This window comes from Lolium perenne, chromosome 4 (genome assembly GCF_019359855.2).
Source record: "Lolium perenne isolate Kyuss_39 chromosome 4, Kyuss_2.0, whole genome shotgun sequence".
NCBI lineage: Eukaryota > Viridiplantae > Streptophyta > Magnoliopsida > Poales > Poaceae > Lolium > Lolium perenne.
In genome coordinates, this window is record NC_067247.2 from 194,054,525 (window position 1) to 194,070,450 (window position 15,926).

The 15,926-nt window shown below is 43.2% G+C and overlaps 1 non-coding gene across 1 annotated transcript; it reads left to right on the top strand.

The window, feature by feature from the left end:
* Positions 1–13,931: 13,931 nt before the first annotated feature.
* TRNAY-GUA (transfer RNA tyrosine (anticodon GUA)) lies at positions 13,932–14,017 on the top strand. Its single transcript is given in 2 exon segments — positions 13,932–13,968; positions 13,982–14,017. It is a non-coding gene; the product is annotated as a tRNA-Tyr (tRNA).
* The last annotated feature ends 1,909 nt before the right edge of the window (positions 14,018–15,926 follow it).

Sequence of the window (15,926 nt, forward strand, 5' to 3'; positions counted from 1 at the left end):
CTTGCTGGCGTGTAGTTGATGGTGGTAGTATTGCAGCAGTAGTAACACAGTAAAACAGTAAACAAGCAGCGACAGCAGTATTTAGGAACAAGGCCTAGGGATTAGACTTTCACTAGTGGACACTCTCAACATTGATCACATATCAGAATAGATAAATGCATACTCTACACTCTTGTTGGATGATGAACACATTGCGTAGGATTACATGAACCCTCAATGCCGGAGTCAACAAGCTCCACAATTCAATGTTCATATTTAAATAACCTTAGAGTGCATGAAAGATCAATTCGATTAAACCAAGTACTAACATAGCATGCACACTGTCACCTTCATGCGATGTAGGAGGAATAGTACACATCAATACTATCATAGCAATAGTTAACTTCATAATCTACAAGAGATCATAATCATAGCATAAACCAAGTACTAACACGGATGCACACACTGTCACCATTACATCGTGCAGGAGGAATAAAACTACTTTAATAACATTGCTAGAGTAGCACATAGATAAATTGTGATACAAAATACATTGCAATCATAAAGAGATATAAATAAGCACTTCACTATGCCATTCATAACAGTGAATAAGTATTCTGTGAAATATAGCCTAAGAGACTCACACGGTGCACACACTGTCACCTTTACACACGTGGGACAAGGAGTCTCCGGAGATCACATAAGTAAAATTCACTTGACTAGCATAACGACATCTAGATTACAAGCATCATCATATGAATCTCAATCATGTAAGGCAGCTCATGAGATTATTGTATTGAAGCACATATGAGAGAGATGAACCACATAGCTACCGATACAGCCCCGAGCCTCGATGGAGAACTACTCCCTCCTCATGGGAGCAGCAGCGGTGATGAAGATGGCGGTGGAGATGGCAGCGGTGTCGATGGAGAAGCCTTCCGGGGGCACTTCCCCGTTCCGGCGGCGTGCCGGAACAGAGACTCCTGTCCCCCAGATCTTGGCTTCGCGATGGCGGTGGCTCTGGAAGGTTTCTGTGGGTTTCGTCCAACGTAATAGGGTTTTCGCGACGGAGGCTTTAAATAGGCGAAGAGGCGGCGCAGGAGGGCTGAAGGGGCGACGACACTATAGGGCGGCACGGCCAGGGCCTGGGCCGCGCCGGCCTATGGTCTGGGGCCCAGTGCCCCCCCTCTGGTCCTTCTCGTGTGTTCTGGATGCTTCCGGTGAAAATAGGAACCTGGGCGTTGATTTCGTCCAATTCCGAGAATATTTCGTTACTAGGATTTCTGAAACCAAAAACAGCAGAAAACAGGAACTGGCACTTCGGCATCTTGTTAATAGGTTAGTTCCAGAAAATGCACGAATATGACATAAAGTGTGCATAAAACATGTAGATAACATCAATAATGTGGCATGGAACATAAGAAATTATCGATACGTCGGAGACGTATCAGCATCCCCAAGCTTAGTTCTGCTCGTCCCGAGCAGGTAAAACGATAACAAAGATAATTTCTGGAGTGACATGCCATCATAACCTTGATCATACTATTTGTAAACATATGTAATGAATGCAGCGATCAAAACAATGTATATGACATGAGTAAACAAGTGAATCATAAAGCAAAGACTTTTCATGAATAGCACTTCAAGACAAGCATCAATAAGTCTTGCATAAGAGTTAACTGATAAAGCAATAATTCAAAGTAAAGGCATTGAAGCAACACAAAGGAAGATTAAGTTTCAGCGGTTGCTTTCAACTTGTAACATGTATATCTCATGGATAGTTGTCAATGCAAAGCAATATAACAAATGCAATATGCAAATATGTAAGAATCAATGCAAAGTTCACACAAGTGTTTGCCTCTTGAGGTGGAGAGAAATAGGTGAACTGACTCAACAATAAAAGTAAAAGAATGGTCCTTCAAAGAGGAAAGCATCGATTGCTATATTTGTGCTAGAGCTTTGATTTTGAAAACATATAGAGAGCATAAAAATAAAGTTTTGAGAGGTGTTTGTTATTGTCAACGAATGGTAGCGGGTACTCTAACCCCCTTGCCAGACAAACCTTCAAAGAGCGGCTCCCATTTTATTTTATTTTTGGGTGGCACTCCTTCCAACCTTTCTTTCACAAACCATGGCTAACCGAATCCTCGGGTGCCTGCCAACAATCTCATACCATGAAGGAGTGCCTTTTTATTTTAGTTTTATTATGATGACACTCCTCCCAACCTTTGCTTACACAAGCCATGGCTAACCGAATCCTTCGGGTGCCGTCCAACAATCACATACCATGGAGGAGTGTCTATTTTTGTTAATTAATTTGGGACTGGGAATCCCATTGCCAGCTCTTTTTGCAAAATTATTGGATAAGCGGATGAAGCCACTAGTCCTTTGGTGAAAGTTGCCCAACAAGATTGAAAGATAAACACCACATACTTCCTCATGAGCTATAAAACATTGACACAAATCAGAGGTGATAAATTTTGAATTGTTTAAAGGTAGCACTCAAGCAATTTACTAGGATTTCTGAAACCAAAAACAGCAGAAAACAGGAACTGGCACTTCGGCATCTTGTTAATAGGTTAGTTCCAGAAAATGCACGAATATGACATAAAGTGTGCATAAAACATGTAGATAACATCAATAATGTGGCATGGAACATAAGAAATTATCGATACGTCGGAGAAGTATCACTACACCTCATTGGTTTAAATTCCTAAAATTTAAAATAGTTTGAATGGGCTAGTATTGACTACATAGCCAATATTTTGATTCTAGCCCATGATCATGTACAGAACCCATATCATATTTTTACATAGTAAATTAGGGTTTGTTAAATGTGAATTATTGCAATTGGATTCACTTCAAAATTCACAATGGTTGATTTTTAAGATTTATTTGAATACTGAAAAGAATCTGTTTTGTTATTTTTTCTGTTCAAAAACTACACAACATATGGGGTTGAATCCAGTGAGGTTAGCTAGATAATTTCATAAGCTTTCTATAGCATTTTGAATCACCAGATTTGGATTTGTAGATTTAAAGCTATTCAATTTTGAATTGGGCAGCAGTATTTGAATCTAGCTAAATCGATTAAATCAAATTTGAAAACTTGGGCCGCGCGGGAAAAGCCTACGGGCCTAAATGAATTAAACAGAGTAGCACGGCCCAGCAACACAGCCCGTGTGCGCGGGCCGCCTGACGAAGTGGGGGCCACCCGTCAGTGGCTAATAACCGAGCGAAGCGGTACGCGTTATGTGATCCGTTAGATCAGAACTCGATCGAACGGCCGTGGAGCCTCGTCGTCTCCGACGAGATCCCGGCATGATGGCGGCGTACCTAGGGGGTCGGAGGGCGCTGTAGGCCACCGGCGGTCGATGGAGAGGTTCAAGGCGACGTTGGCGAGGTTGAAGAGGCTCCTGGTACAGTGGCGGAGCTTGAGGAGGCGTGGATCACTGGCGATGATCTGCGAGCTCCGGCGGCTCTGAGCTTCCAATTGGGGCGGCTCCGGCGAGGTGGGGTTCGATTGAGTGGTCAGGCAGAGGCAGTGATGAGAGGGGAGGAGATTGGTGTGAAGGGAGTGTGCTCTGGGTGCCTCTATTTATAGATGGCGAGGTGACCGGCGGGTGCTGTGAGAGGAACGATCATGGCGCGGCGTTCCTGGCGTGCCAAAGGGCAAGGTAAGGACGGCTACGGATGGGCGACATCACGGCGATGCTCCAGGTACAGCTAGCGCGTCCAGGGCGCGATAGGATTGCTCGAGCGCGTGCGGTGATCATTGCAGTACCCGCGGTACTTCTCCGGCGAGTACGACGGTGACGAGGCAGCCGCAGTCGATCGAGTGCGTCTACGAGGTAGAGGTGCGGGTGGCGGTTCTCGTCACAGGCCTAGGGATGCAGGGGGAGGACGACGTTGATAGGGCGCGAGATGCTCTGGCGCTCTCCAGAGCGTGGTCACCGCGTGCCTGGCACGTCCTGGCATGGTGCTGGGCGTGTTGGTGCTGGCCAATGCCGTGGCTCGGCGAGCTGTGGCTTGGTACTGGCGTCGTCCTTGTGTGTAGAGGAAGCTCTGTGACATGGTGAAAGTGAGAGGGGAAGGCCAGAGAGAGGGATGCCAAAGGTGGCCGGGTGTGCATGGCATGGAGCTTCTCTCCTCACTTTTCTGCTTTAAACGACCAAGGCAAGTACTGAGCTAGATGCAGGGATCCTAGAGGGAGCTAATGATCACGAGATAGAATTGGTTTAGGCTAAAAACCATCGTGTAATAGGATGTAACACTAAACTGGAATAATGCCTGCAAGGTGTTCGATCATATGGCCGCATGAACATTTAATTTGAATTTTGAAATTCTTTTTGGTGGAACTCAAGCATATTAATTATAGGTTAGTTTGGTGGTGGTGGGGTTCAATTTGGAAAAGAATTGCAAATTTTCAAAAGTGAGGTGATCTTATTCTCTCTCTCGGGTTCCATCTTTGCACAATAATTCTGGTCAACCTAGTCAACTCTGACTATGGTGGTCAACATGAAAGTTGTAGATTTTGACATGGTCTTGGATGACATGGCATTGGTTGGCTAAGTTTAGTTTAGGATTTGAGAGATAAAGAGGTGCAAAGTAGGGAAGAAATTAAAAAACGGACATATGACCATTATCATATGTGAATTGAATTTGAGATTTTCTTTGATTTGATTCTTGTTTCTTTGATGCATTTGTGTTTGTTTAACATATATAAGTATTCTATAAGCAAGAGATCAAGCAAAGGTGGCCTTTGGTGAAGATTTGCAAAATTGGCCTTATGTGTATGTGAGTGAAATTGGGAAATCCTCACCATTTGATTTCTCTTCATTTGATTTGTCTTTTCTTGACTCTAATGTGATTCTTATTAGTTTAGAAATATTTTAAGACCATTGAAACCATTTCAAATGGTCTTGTTCAAAGATTTGCAAAAAGGGCCATAACACATAAGAGGTGATGTGTCATATTTCATTAAACTTGTAAATTGTTCATCTTGCTTCACTTGGGCATGGGTTAGGGTCAATTTAGTGTTATATTAGGTTGAGAGATGGTTTCCCATCATTTGGTCAAGGTTTAAAGTCATAGGGCAAGAATTGGGTATTATGGCTATGTGTCACATATGCCTCTATGCATATGTTGCATTTGAGTTTTACTTTGACTTGTCTTGACCCAAATGGTGTTGTTGAATGTTGAAATGGTATATAGGAGTGATCCCACCATTCACAACATGTCTTACGGTCAAGATTCTTATTTTTCCATATTTGCTATTTTACTCTCATATGCCTCTATGGCATTTTTAGTTTCTTTTTATTTTCTTTGGAAACAACTTGGATTAGGTTTGATAAGTACTAGGTAAGGTGTATGAAGGTTTTCCAAACCTCTAAGCAAAGTAGAAAAGCTTAGGGTAAAGATTTGTAAAAATAGCCATAGGCACATATACCTTTTTCTTATTTACTTTCCTTTTATTTTATTTTTAACTAGGATGGTGAAAAGAGGGGTGAGGTTTAGGGTTTAAGATCACTTCAAATACTAATAACAAGCAATCATGGCAATAACACAAGAATTAAGCAAGATCACTATGTATCCCACTCTATTTAATAAAAGTTTTGGTTGGTTCCAAAATTTGGAACTAGGGAAGTTCATTTGTTTTGTTTTGAAATTCTTGGGATGTTACAAACCCTTCCCCCTTAAACAAATCTCGTCCCAAGATTTTAAGAAAAGTTAGGTTCCTAAGAGAGATTGGGCATTTTGATTAACAGGAAGACATACTTGGCATGGTCTGGGGTGCTTCCTGAGCTTCAGTGGCAGTCATGTGGTAGAAACGGCCGTTGTTGTTGTTCTGGTTCCTTCTACCTGCAAAGCGGCGCTGTTGCTGAGCAGGTGCAGCGGTATTGGCGGCAATCCTGACAAGCTTTTTGGGGCACTCATTGGAGAAGTGACCCACAACTCCACATTCGTAGCAGTTGACGGTGGACTTATCTTTGGGGTTGATAGGGGTAGCATTGCTTCCAGTCCTTGGGGCAGTATTGGGGTTGTTGTTGTTTCCATTGTTGTTGCTGTTGTTGGGGTGGTTGTTGTTGTTGTTCCCATTGTTGTTGTTGTTGTTGCCTCCGGGCTTCGGGGGTCCTCCGTTGTTGTTGGTGTAGTTGGGGCGATAATTCTGGGCAAGGGGCTTGTTGTATCTTGGGGTGAATCCTCCAGAGGAGTTGTTGCGGTACTTCTGGGTATGGTGGGGTCCATTCTGGTTCATCATTCTGCGTTTGCGGTTCTCATTGGCTTGATGTAGCTTTCCTTCAATCTGTATGGCTGAGTCCACGAGGGCTTCTAAGTCAGCGAACGGAATGTTCACTAACACAGTCTGCATCTCGTCGTGCAGTCCGTTCAGAAATCTTTCCTTTCTCTTCTCATTGGTGTCGGTCTCATCCGGGGCGTACCTTGACAGAGTGAGAAACCTGTCGCGGTATTCCACCACGGACATTTTTCCTTGCTTGATTTCACGGAACTCGTCTCTCATTTTCTTGATCAATCCTTGGGGCACGTGGTATTTGCTGAATTTCAGCTTGAAGTCTTCCCATGTCATCATCTGTCCCGCATTCATTGCACGGGCACTTGTCCACCAGGCTCTGGCAGGTCCTGACAGGTAGTGGGTGGCAACAAGATTTCTTTTCTCTGCGGCTTCAACTCCCGCAACTTCGAGGTTGTTCTCCATGGTCTGGAGCCAGTCATCAGCATCGAGGGGCTCTTCAGTCTTGTTGAATACCGGAGGGTTGGTGTGCTGAAAGTTCTTCAGCTTCAATCCAGGGTGATCGTGGTTTCCGTGGCCTTGATTGTTCTGAGTTATCTGTTGCAGTGCAGCAATGTTGGCTTGGCGTTCAGCTCTCTCGACTTCTCAGTCTGCCATCATCGTCTGCAGCAGTTGCATCATCGCGTCGTTGGTGCGATTGGGAGGGGCCATCTGAACATCGGGGTAGATGATAAGATAAGAGGGAAATTTCTATGGTTTGTTTGGTGAAAGTTTTTAAAAAGTTCATAATATTGAAAACTTGAGTAGTGTTGCGGGGGTAAAAACCAACAACACTTTTTCATTCATACCAAGCATCACACATTACAAAACTAACACACCGTTGGTTTGAAGAACCATTCATCGCTCTACGATACAAGGGGATCCTGATACAACTCACACATACGAAAGTGCTTTAAATGAAACTACTCTTCGGGGGGGGGGATTCTTCGTCTTCACGGGTAATGTGCTTGGCGAAAAGCGAGGGCGTGGTCCAACTCCTTGCGGGTCTTGTACAACATGAAGTCGAGGTGTGCTACATAGTGGTTCATCTCCGTGTGCGGGGGCATGGTCATCGGTCTTCCGGTGGGGTCATGTCTTGGGTAGTAGATGAAGCGAGTGTTCTTAATCTTGTTCTCATTTTGTCCACACATACGAGAAATTGCTTCTTGCATAGCTCTGACTAGTCCTTCCTTCCAAGTGTTTCCCGTTACAGAAAACCATATGGTTTCCCATATTGGGGTTCCAGGCTTCCTTCGTAGATCGGCAGAAACTTCCCACCGAGGTGGTCCTCCGGAGTGATTGTTGAGGGGTGTTCCGAAGAACTCGGGGTACGGGCGTCCTAGATAGTCCACTAGTTGCTTCAAGTCTTTCTCGAACATCAGGTTTCCTCCGTGACCAAGCTGATAAAACTCCCATTTGTACTCCATCTGTGAAGAATTATGATGAGTAAGTTAGAGAAGTGTGTCAAAATTTTAGGTAATAGTATAAGAAGAATGGAGCATAACTTTCTTATTTTGAAAAAGATCTCAATGATAAGAGGGAGAATAAGTTTTCTTAAATAGTCACTTCATTTGTTTTGAAACTAAATTTTTTAGACGGCCATTCTAACTAGGGTCTCCTAAGGTCAACAATGGCTCTGATACCAACTTGTCAACACCCGGATTTTTAAGTCCAGATGCCTATTATGCCATTCCTCGCAATCCCAGGAATATTGTTTTGCGAGACATAATAGATTGATATCACAACACATCATTCATTACATACCATAATCGTCTTACAAATAAAGGATCACATGATCCAGTCTCATTACAATAATAGAGGTTCTATTTATTCATTACATAACACATAGCGGAAGCGAAAGTAGCGTAGTAGTAGTCCATCTATTCCACAGGCAACTGTTGACGTCAGGAGTGATCCTAGTTGTTGTAGACGTCCTGCTGTCCTTCTTCCGGGTTCTGGTACTCGTCTTCATAGTCTGGCCATTTGAATAGCCAGAGACACAGCCATGAGTACTTTAAAGTACTCGCAAACTAATACTAAGGTAAACACTATCAACTATAGTAAGGGGGTTCTAAGCTCTAGTTTCATTTGCATAAAGCCAGTTTTATTTCAATAAACACTTTAATAATCCAAAAACTCTTCATTTGTTTAACTAACTCAAGTGGGAACATTAGTGTCATTCCCACACTCAGTTGTGATTCAAAGTCAAAGTCACCTTTCAATTCAAGTCACCAGTCACCATTCATATTTTTAGAAAAGTTCTGATGACGGAACAGTATGGCCTTTCCAACTGTCCATAACCGCGGACGCGGCTATTCGAATAGGTTTAACTCTGCAGAGGTTGTACACTTGTGCCACAACAATTGCAATAGTTCGTCAGGGTAATCGGCCCTGATTTATCGTACGCAGTACGCGAACTACCAATCCTAACCTTTCATTTACATACTCTAGTATAGGCACCTCTCCCCATGAGCTTGGCCTCCCAGTGAAGACACGCGGTCAGCCTGGGAACTGCACAGGGCTTGGGCCAGACATTCACCTCATTTCACGTCATTTCACATCACTTCACCAGTACGGAGGCAGCCTCGGCATAACCCCTATGATGCTTGTTTAGAGGGAACCCATACTAAAATACATAAGTTTCCAGCTAAGCCTTACCCAGATTCAGGTATTGTGGGGGTACTTGTAAAATTGGAATGGTATCGCATCCGAACCCAACCATCAGTTTTTGTTAAATTCACCAAGTCATTCACCAGTCATATTCACCTTCAAAATCTCTCAATAGAATGACTCATCATTCCAAGGTTTTCAAAATCATTTCAATTCACAAGTTCCCAACTAGAGTAGTCACTTTTAATATTGAGCACTAGCCACTAGTTATGAGGGGTGCTAAGTATCTTGGAGCTTGCTAGGCTAAGTGTGATTCTCTTGTACTACTCTATAATTCAACCAAGTGAATCATAATTCAAAAAGTAACTTTGATAAATAAAATCAAGTAAAGCTTGTAAAGTAAAAACTTGGGATAGGTTCATAAAGTAAAATGTAATGGTGCCTTGCTCTTGTAGAGCTTTGCACTTGGCAAGAATATAAACTTGCAACCAAAATAGTTTGAATTAGTCTAGCTTGCATTGGTAATAGCTTGCCTTGATTGGTGATGTGATCAAAGTTTTCTTGCTCTTCCTCTTGGTAGAAGACCTCTTCCTCTTGATAGTCTCCGGTACTAGCGTCTATACACGAATACGAGGATACAATCACCAAACAACACTTAAGTAATCTTAATTAGCCTTATTGGCTCACACAATTGATCTAGTATCACTACTTAACATTTATTCTCAAATTATGCTAGGGTTTCTTTATTTAATCTTAGGAGAAATAATTTCCTCTCATTGAAGATTAGAATTAGGGTTTCTCTTTGGTTTGGAGAAATAATTTCCTCTCATTGAATCTTCTTAAAATTTAATCTTCTCAAATAACCAGGGATGATCCCATGTTGACCAAGGTCAACACTTCACACTTAGTATTTGAGAAAAGTGATTTAAATGAGATTCATCATCTCATGTGATTTAAATAACTAGTGCAATTTAAATACTATGTTGATTTAAATTCTACAAGTGAGCAAGTATGAGCCTAAGCATTTAAAGGTCAACACATTACTTCATATCACTTGTGAGAATGATTTAAATGAGGTGCTACACCTCATTGGTTTAAATTCCTAAAATTTGAAATAGTTTGAATGGGCTAGTATTGACTACATATCCAATATTTTGATTCTAGCCCATGATCATGTACAGAACCCATATCATATTTTTACATAGTAAATTAGGGTTTGTTAAATGTGAATTATTGCAATTGGATTCACTTCAAAATTCACAATGGTTGATTTTTAAGATTTATTTGAATACTGAAAAGTATCTGTTTTGTTATTTTTGCTATTCAAAAACTACACAACATATGGGGTTGAATCCAGTGAGGTTAGCTAGATAATTTCATAAGCTTTCTATAGCATTTTGAATCACCAGATTTGGATTTGTAGATTTAAAGCTATTCAATTTTGAATTGGGCAGCAGTATTTGAATCTAGCTAAATCGATTAAATCAAATTTGAAAACTTGGGCCGCGCGGGAAAAGCCTACGGGCCTAAATGAATTAAACAGAGTAGCACGGCCCAGCAATACAGCCCATGTGTGCGGGCCGCCTGACGAAGTGGGGGCCACCCGTCAGTGGCTAATAACCGAGCGAAGCGGTACGCGTTATGTGATCCGTTAGATCAGAACTCGATCGAACGGCCATGGAGCCTCGTCGTCTCCGACGAGATCCCGGCGTGATGGCGGCGTACCTAGGGGGTCGGAGGGCGCTGTAGGCCGCCGGCGGTCGATGGAGAGGTTCGAGGCGACGTTGGCGAGGTTGAAGAGGCTCCTGGTACAGTGGCGGAGCTTGAGGAGGCGTGGATCACTGGCGATGATCTGCGAGCTCCGGCGGCTCTGAGCTTCCAATTGGGGTGGCTCCGGCGAGGTGGGGTTCGATTGAGTGGTCAGGCAGAGGCAGTGATGAGAGGGGAGGAGATTGGTGTGAAGGGAGTGTGCTCTGGGTGCCTCTATTTATAGATGGCGAGGTGACCGGCGGGTGCTGTGAGAGGAACGATCATGGCGCGGCGTTCCTAGCGTGCCAAAGGGCAAGGTAAGGATGGCTACGGGTGGGCGACATCACGGCGATGCTCCAGGTACAGCTAGCGCGTCCAGGGCGCGATAGGATTGCTCGGGCGCGTGCGGTGATCATTGCAGTACCCGCGGTACTTCTCCGGCGAGGACGACGGTGACGAGGCAGCCGCAGTCGATCGAGTGCGTCTACGAGGTAGAGGTGCGGGTGGCGGTTCTCGTCACAGGCCTAGGGATGCAGGGGGAGGACGACGTTGATAGGGCGCGAGATGCTCTGGCGCTCTCCAGAGCGTGGTCACCGCGTGCCTGGCACGTCCTGGCATGGTGCTGGGCGTGTTGGTGCTGGCCAATGCCGTGGCTCGGCGAGCTGTGGCTTGGTACTGGCGTCGTCCTTGTGTGTAGAGGAAGCTCTGTGACATGGTGAAAGTGAGAGGGGAAGGCCAGAGAGAGGGATGCCAAAGGTGGCCGGGTGTGCATGGCATGGAGCTTCTCTCCTCACTTTTCTGCTTTAAACGACCAAGGCAAGTACTGAGCTAGATGCAGGGATCCTAGAGGGAGCTAATGATCACGAGATAGAATTGGTTTAGGCTAAAAACCATCGTGTTATAGGATGTAACACTAAACTGGAATAATGCCTGCAAGGTGTTCGATCATATGGCCGCATGAACATTTAATTTAAATTTCGAAATTCTTTTTGGTGGAACTCAAACATATTAATTATAGGTTAGTTTGGTGGTGGTGGGGTTCAATTTGGAAAAGAATTGCAAATTTTCAAAAGTGAGGTGATCTTATTCTCTCTCTCGGGTTCCATCTTTGCACAATAATTCTGGTCAACCTAGTCAACTCTGACTATGGTGGTCAACATGAAAGTTGTAGACTTTGACATGGTCTTGGATGAAATGGCATTGGTTGGCTAAGTTTAGTTTAGGATTTGAGAGATAAAGAGGTGCAAAGTAGGGAAGAAATTAAAAATGGGACATATGACCATTATCATATGTGAATTGAATTTGAGATTTTCTTTGATTTGATTCTTGTTTCTTTGATGCATTTGTGTTTGTTTAACATATATAAGTATTCTATAAGCAAGAGATCAAGCAAAGGTGGCCTTTGGTGAAGATTTGCAAAATTGGCCTTATGTGTATGTGAGTGAAATTGGGAAATCCTCACCATTTGATTTCTCTTCATTTGATTTGTCTTTTCTTGACTCTAATGTGATTCTTATTAGTTTAGAAACATTTTAAGACCATTGAAACCATTTCAAATGGTCTTGTTCAAATATTTGCAAAAAGGGCCATAACACATAAGAGGTGATGTGTCATATTTCATTAAACTTGTAAATTGTTCATCTTGCTTCACTTGGGCATGGGTTAGGGTCAATTTAGTGTTATATTAGGTTGATAGATGGTTTCCCATCATTTGGTCAAGGTTTAAAGTCATAGGGCAAGAATTGGGTATTATGGCTATGTGTCACATATGCCTCTATGCATATGTTGCATTTGAGTTTTACTTTGACTTGTCTTGACCCAAATGGTGTTGTTGAATGTTGAAATGGTATATAGGAGTGATCCCACCATTCACAACATGTCTTAGGGTCAAGATTCTTATTTTTCCATATTTGCTATTTTACTCTCATATGCCTCTATGGCATTTTTAGTTTCTTTTTATTTTCTTTGGAAACAACTTGGATTAGGTTTGATAAGTACTAGGTAAGGTGTATGAAGGTTTTCCAAACCTCTAAGCAAAGTAGAAAAGCTTAGGGTAAAGATTTGTAAAAATAGCCATAGGCACATATACCTTTTTCTTATTTACTTTCCTTTTATTTTATTTTTAACTAGGATGGTGAAAAGAGGGGTGATGTTTAGGGTTTAAGATCACTTCAAATACTAATAACAAGCAATCATGGCAATAACACAAGAATTAAGCAAGATCACTATGTATCCCACTCTATTTAATAAAAGTTTTTGTTGGTTCCAAAATTTGGAACTAGGGAAGTTCATTTGTTTTGTTTTGAAATTCTTGGGATGTTACACCGTGTGTCACTACGCGCGAATAACTTCCGTCGCGAGGTAGGCGACGGTTAGGTTAACATTAACTGTGCCGCTGACGGGTCGGCCCCGCCACTCCCCGCCTCGCTTTTCGTTATGTCCGGCGTGCCCGGTGCGTCCCCTGTGGGACGGGAACGGACTCGGGGCGCCGGACACCGTATCGGGACGCGCCGGACAAAAATGGGCTTTGGGGGACGCGGCTGGAACACATTTTTTGTCCGGCACACCCCAAATCTTTTTGGGGGACGCTTTGGAGAACGCGGCTGGAGATGCTCTTATTGGTGGCAGTCTGTTAACGAGCCTTGATCGGCTGATGGCTTAGTGGTTCCTTTCGCTTATTTTTGTATTTTTGCAGCACTGCTGCTTGTGTATGTTTAGGGCGCTGCTGGCGATGCGCGAAGCTACTGCCGGAGATTGTACTGAAGCAAATCCATCGCTGCCATGCTAGCTTGGGCCTTGGTGCTCTCTACCTAAAAGGCTCATATCGTATATGTACTCCGTACGACAAGAGACTCTCATCAGCCTCTTATGTGTCTAATGCCGTGGAAAGTATGGGACTTACGCGTTGACATGGTAAATCTGCTGCCATCTTGTAATTTTCTTTTGCAGATTCGACTGGACACAGTAATTGTAATTTTGTGAATCCTTATTACATCCACAGTTCTGCTCTGCGTGCTTACGGACTAGTAGCCGACTGATGTCAGAACGAAGTTGAAATTTTTGTACAGGAAACATGCTTGTTTGTAGTCTTGTGTGTACTGAAAGCGACCAGATCGAGCTTACACTTTCCATCCATCTCTGAATGATCACACTACTTTCTTATTTGTCATGACAGAATGGCAAAGAAGAGGGGATGTTCTGCATTTCTGCTGATCGTCTATACCTTCAGAATCGCAAAAAATAAAAAAAATGCTTTTCATACAATGTATATTAGTTCACCATGTCAACAAATAAACATCATCCGACCTTAGCTCAGTTGGTAGAGCGGAGGACTGTAGTGCTTGCAGATGAATCCTTAGGCCACTGGTTCGAATCCGGTAGGTCGGAATTCTTTTTGTTTTTTTTTCAATCAAATTTCGCGTAAATTTTAAGCCGAAAATAAATCCATATCGTGACGAAAACGAACCACTCGTTCCTTCTGCACCTGCCGCGCGGTGCCCTGGGCCAAATATACTCGTACATGTTAGGAGTTATCCGAGATGTACCATTAAATTTTGTGTCCGAATTTTTTAAAATTTTGAAATTGTATTTTTAAAAAATAAAACTGGGAGCATATGGTCCTGGTTGCCAAAACACCACTCCCCGTAGCTCGGGGCTATATACTTCACAATCGTTGTATGCGGTTCTTATCTTTAGAGGAGTTATCCCCGTAGTTTGGAAACTAAATGTGCCCCCTAGGGTTCTGGTGTTCCTGTGGCTAGTGTCGCATAACAAACTACTAAAACAAGGGATAATCTGGAGAAAAGGCAAACTATTCAAGATAAAACTTGCTTGCTTTGCAATGAAAATGAAAGTGTGGAACATTTGTTCTTTCATGTGATATTTAAGAATCATGTGGGCATATATGTCATTCTTCAAAAAGAGATTGGTATAAGCTTTGAAAGTGTGGCTAGGTTATGGGTGAGCAATAAAAATAATGTGATCGATTGCTAATATGGTTGTTGCTGCTATTATGTGGTCAGCATGGAAACACATAAATAACATGTTTTCGGCCGATTTGTGTGGTCTGAGATGCAGGTTTTGTGGATGAGAGTGGTGAAGCTACTGAAGCGATGGCATCCTCTCTGTCTGTCGAAGTCGAAGAAAAGTGTGTGAAGAAACTAGAGCTGAAGATGGCGCAAGTCCCAGCAATTTTAAAAATCTGAAGAGACGCAAAACAACGTTGATGGTTGGGGCTAGGACGCCTAAGGTGTTGGCTCCTCGCTCGATGATGGGTTCTGCCAAGTGATCGAGAGGGAAAAAGGAGAGAAGCCTGGAGTTAATGTTTGTGGATCAAAAACATGTCATGCTTTAACGTTTGTTTAAGTTCTGTTGCTTGTAGGGGTGGTTGAAAACTAGTGTCTGTGGTTTCTATCTATTTGAAAAGGCTTTAGCTGAGGTATGTAATAAGTATTGAGAATGTTGTGATTGTCTTTTCGTTTTTCTAAATGGAAATGGAAAGGGGTGGAGGCCTCTTGATCTAAAAAAGAACTCCTACCTTCCGTTCTTTTTTGTAACTTAATGGTCTAGTAATTATGTGATTTGATATCAGAGTAAATTTAATTGAGCGAAATACTTGATGAGCAACCCAAACCAGCAAAAAAGAAAAAAGTAAATTCAATCGTTTCCGTTGAATCCAGGTCCAAAAGTTCGCTTTATACTCTAGGCAGTCCGTTTCGGATCAAGGCTGTGAAGATGCTCTTGGACAGCAGAAATCAGTCACCGATGGAACCTCTTTCGGAAACGAGTTGGTTCATCGTAGAGCCAGCCGCTACCGACCAGAGAGCACCGCGCAGCAGGATGAGCACGTACGTGTACGTGGCCGCATAGGAAGAAGGATCGACGACCCACGTTTCACGGCTGTGGGGCCGCAGCCCACGTGGCGCAGCGTGACGTGGTGCCGGTAACTGTGTGCGGGCAAGTTTCTGGAAAGTTCGAGCGGTCAGCCGCGTGTGGCCCGGCCCGGCCCGGCGTGGGGCCACGTAGGCGAATGGCCACAGTGCTGGTTCTCTTCTCCTTTGAGATTGTACGGTAGGATTATTATTTGCGTGCGGATATTTTGATCATTCACGGCGTGATTAAATCTCTATCTCTATCTCTATCTCTATCTCTATCTCTATCTCTACTAAAAAAACTAAACATGTTCCCTATTCTCCCCAGTAATTTCGTCCGTTTCGTCGTCGCTGCCGAATTTGTAGTTTAGCCCCTCAGTAATTCTGAAATCAGCCCACAATCCACATCTTTTTGCCCTCCAATC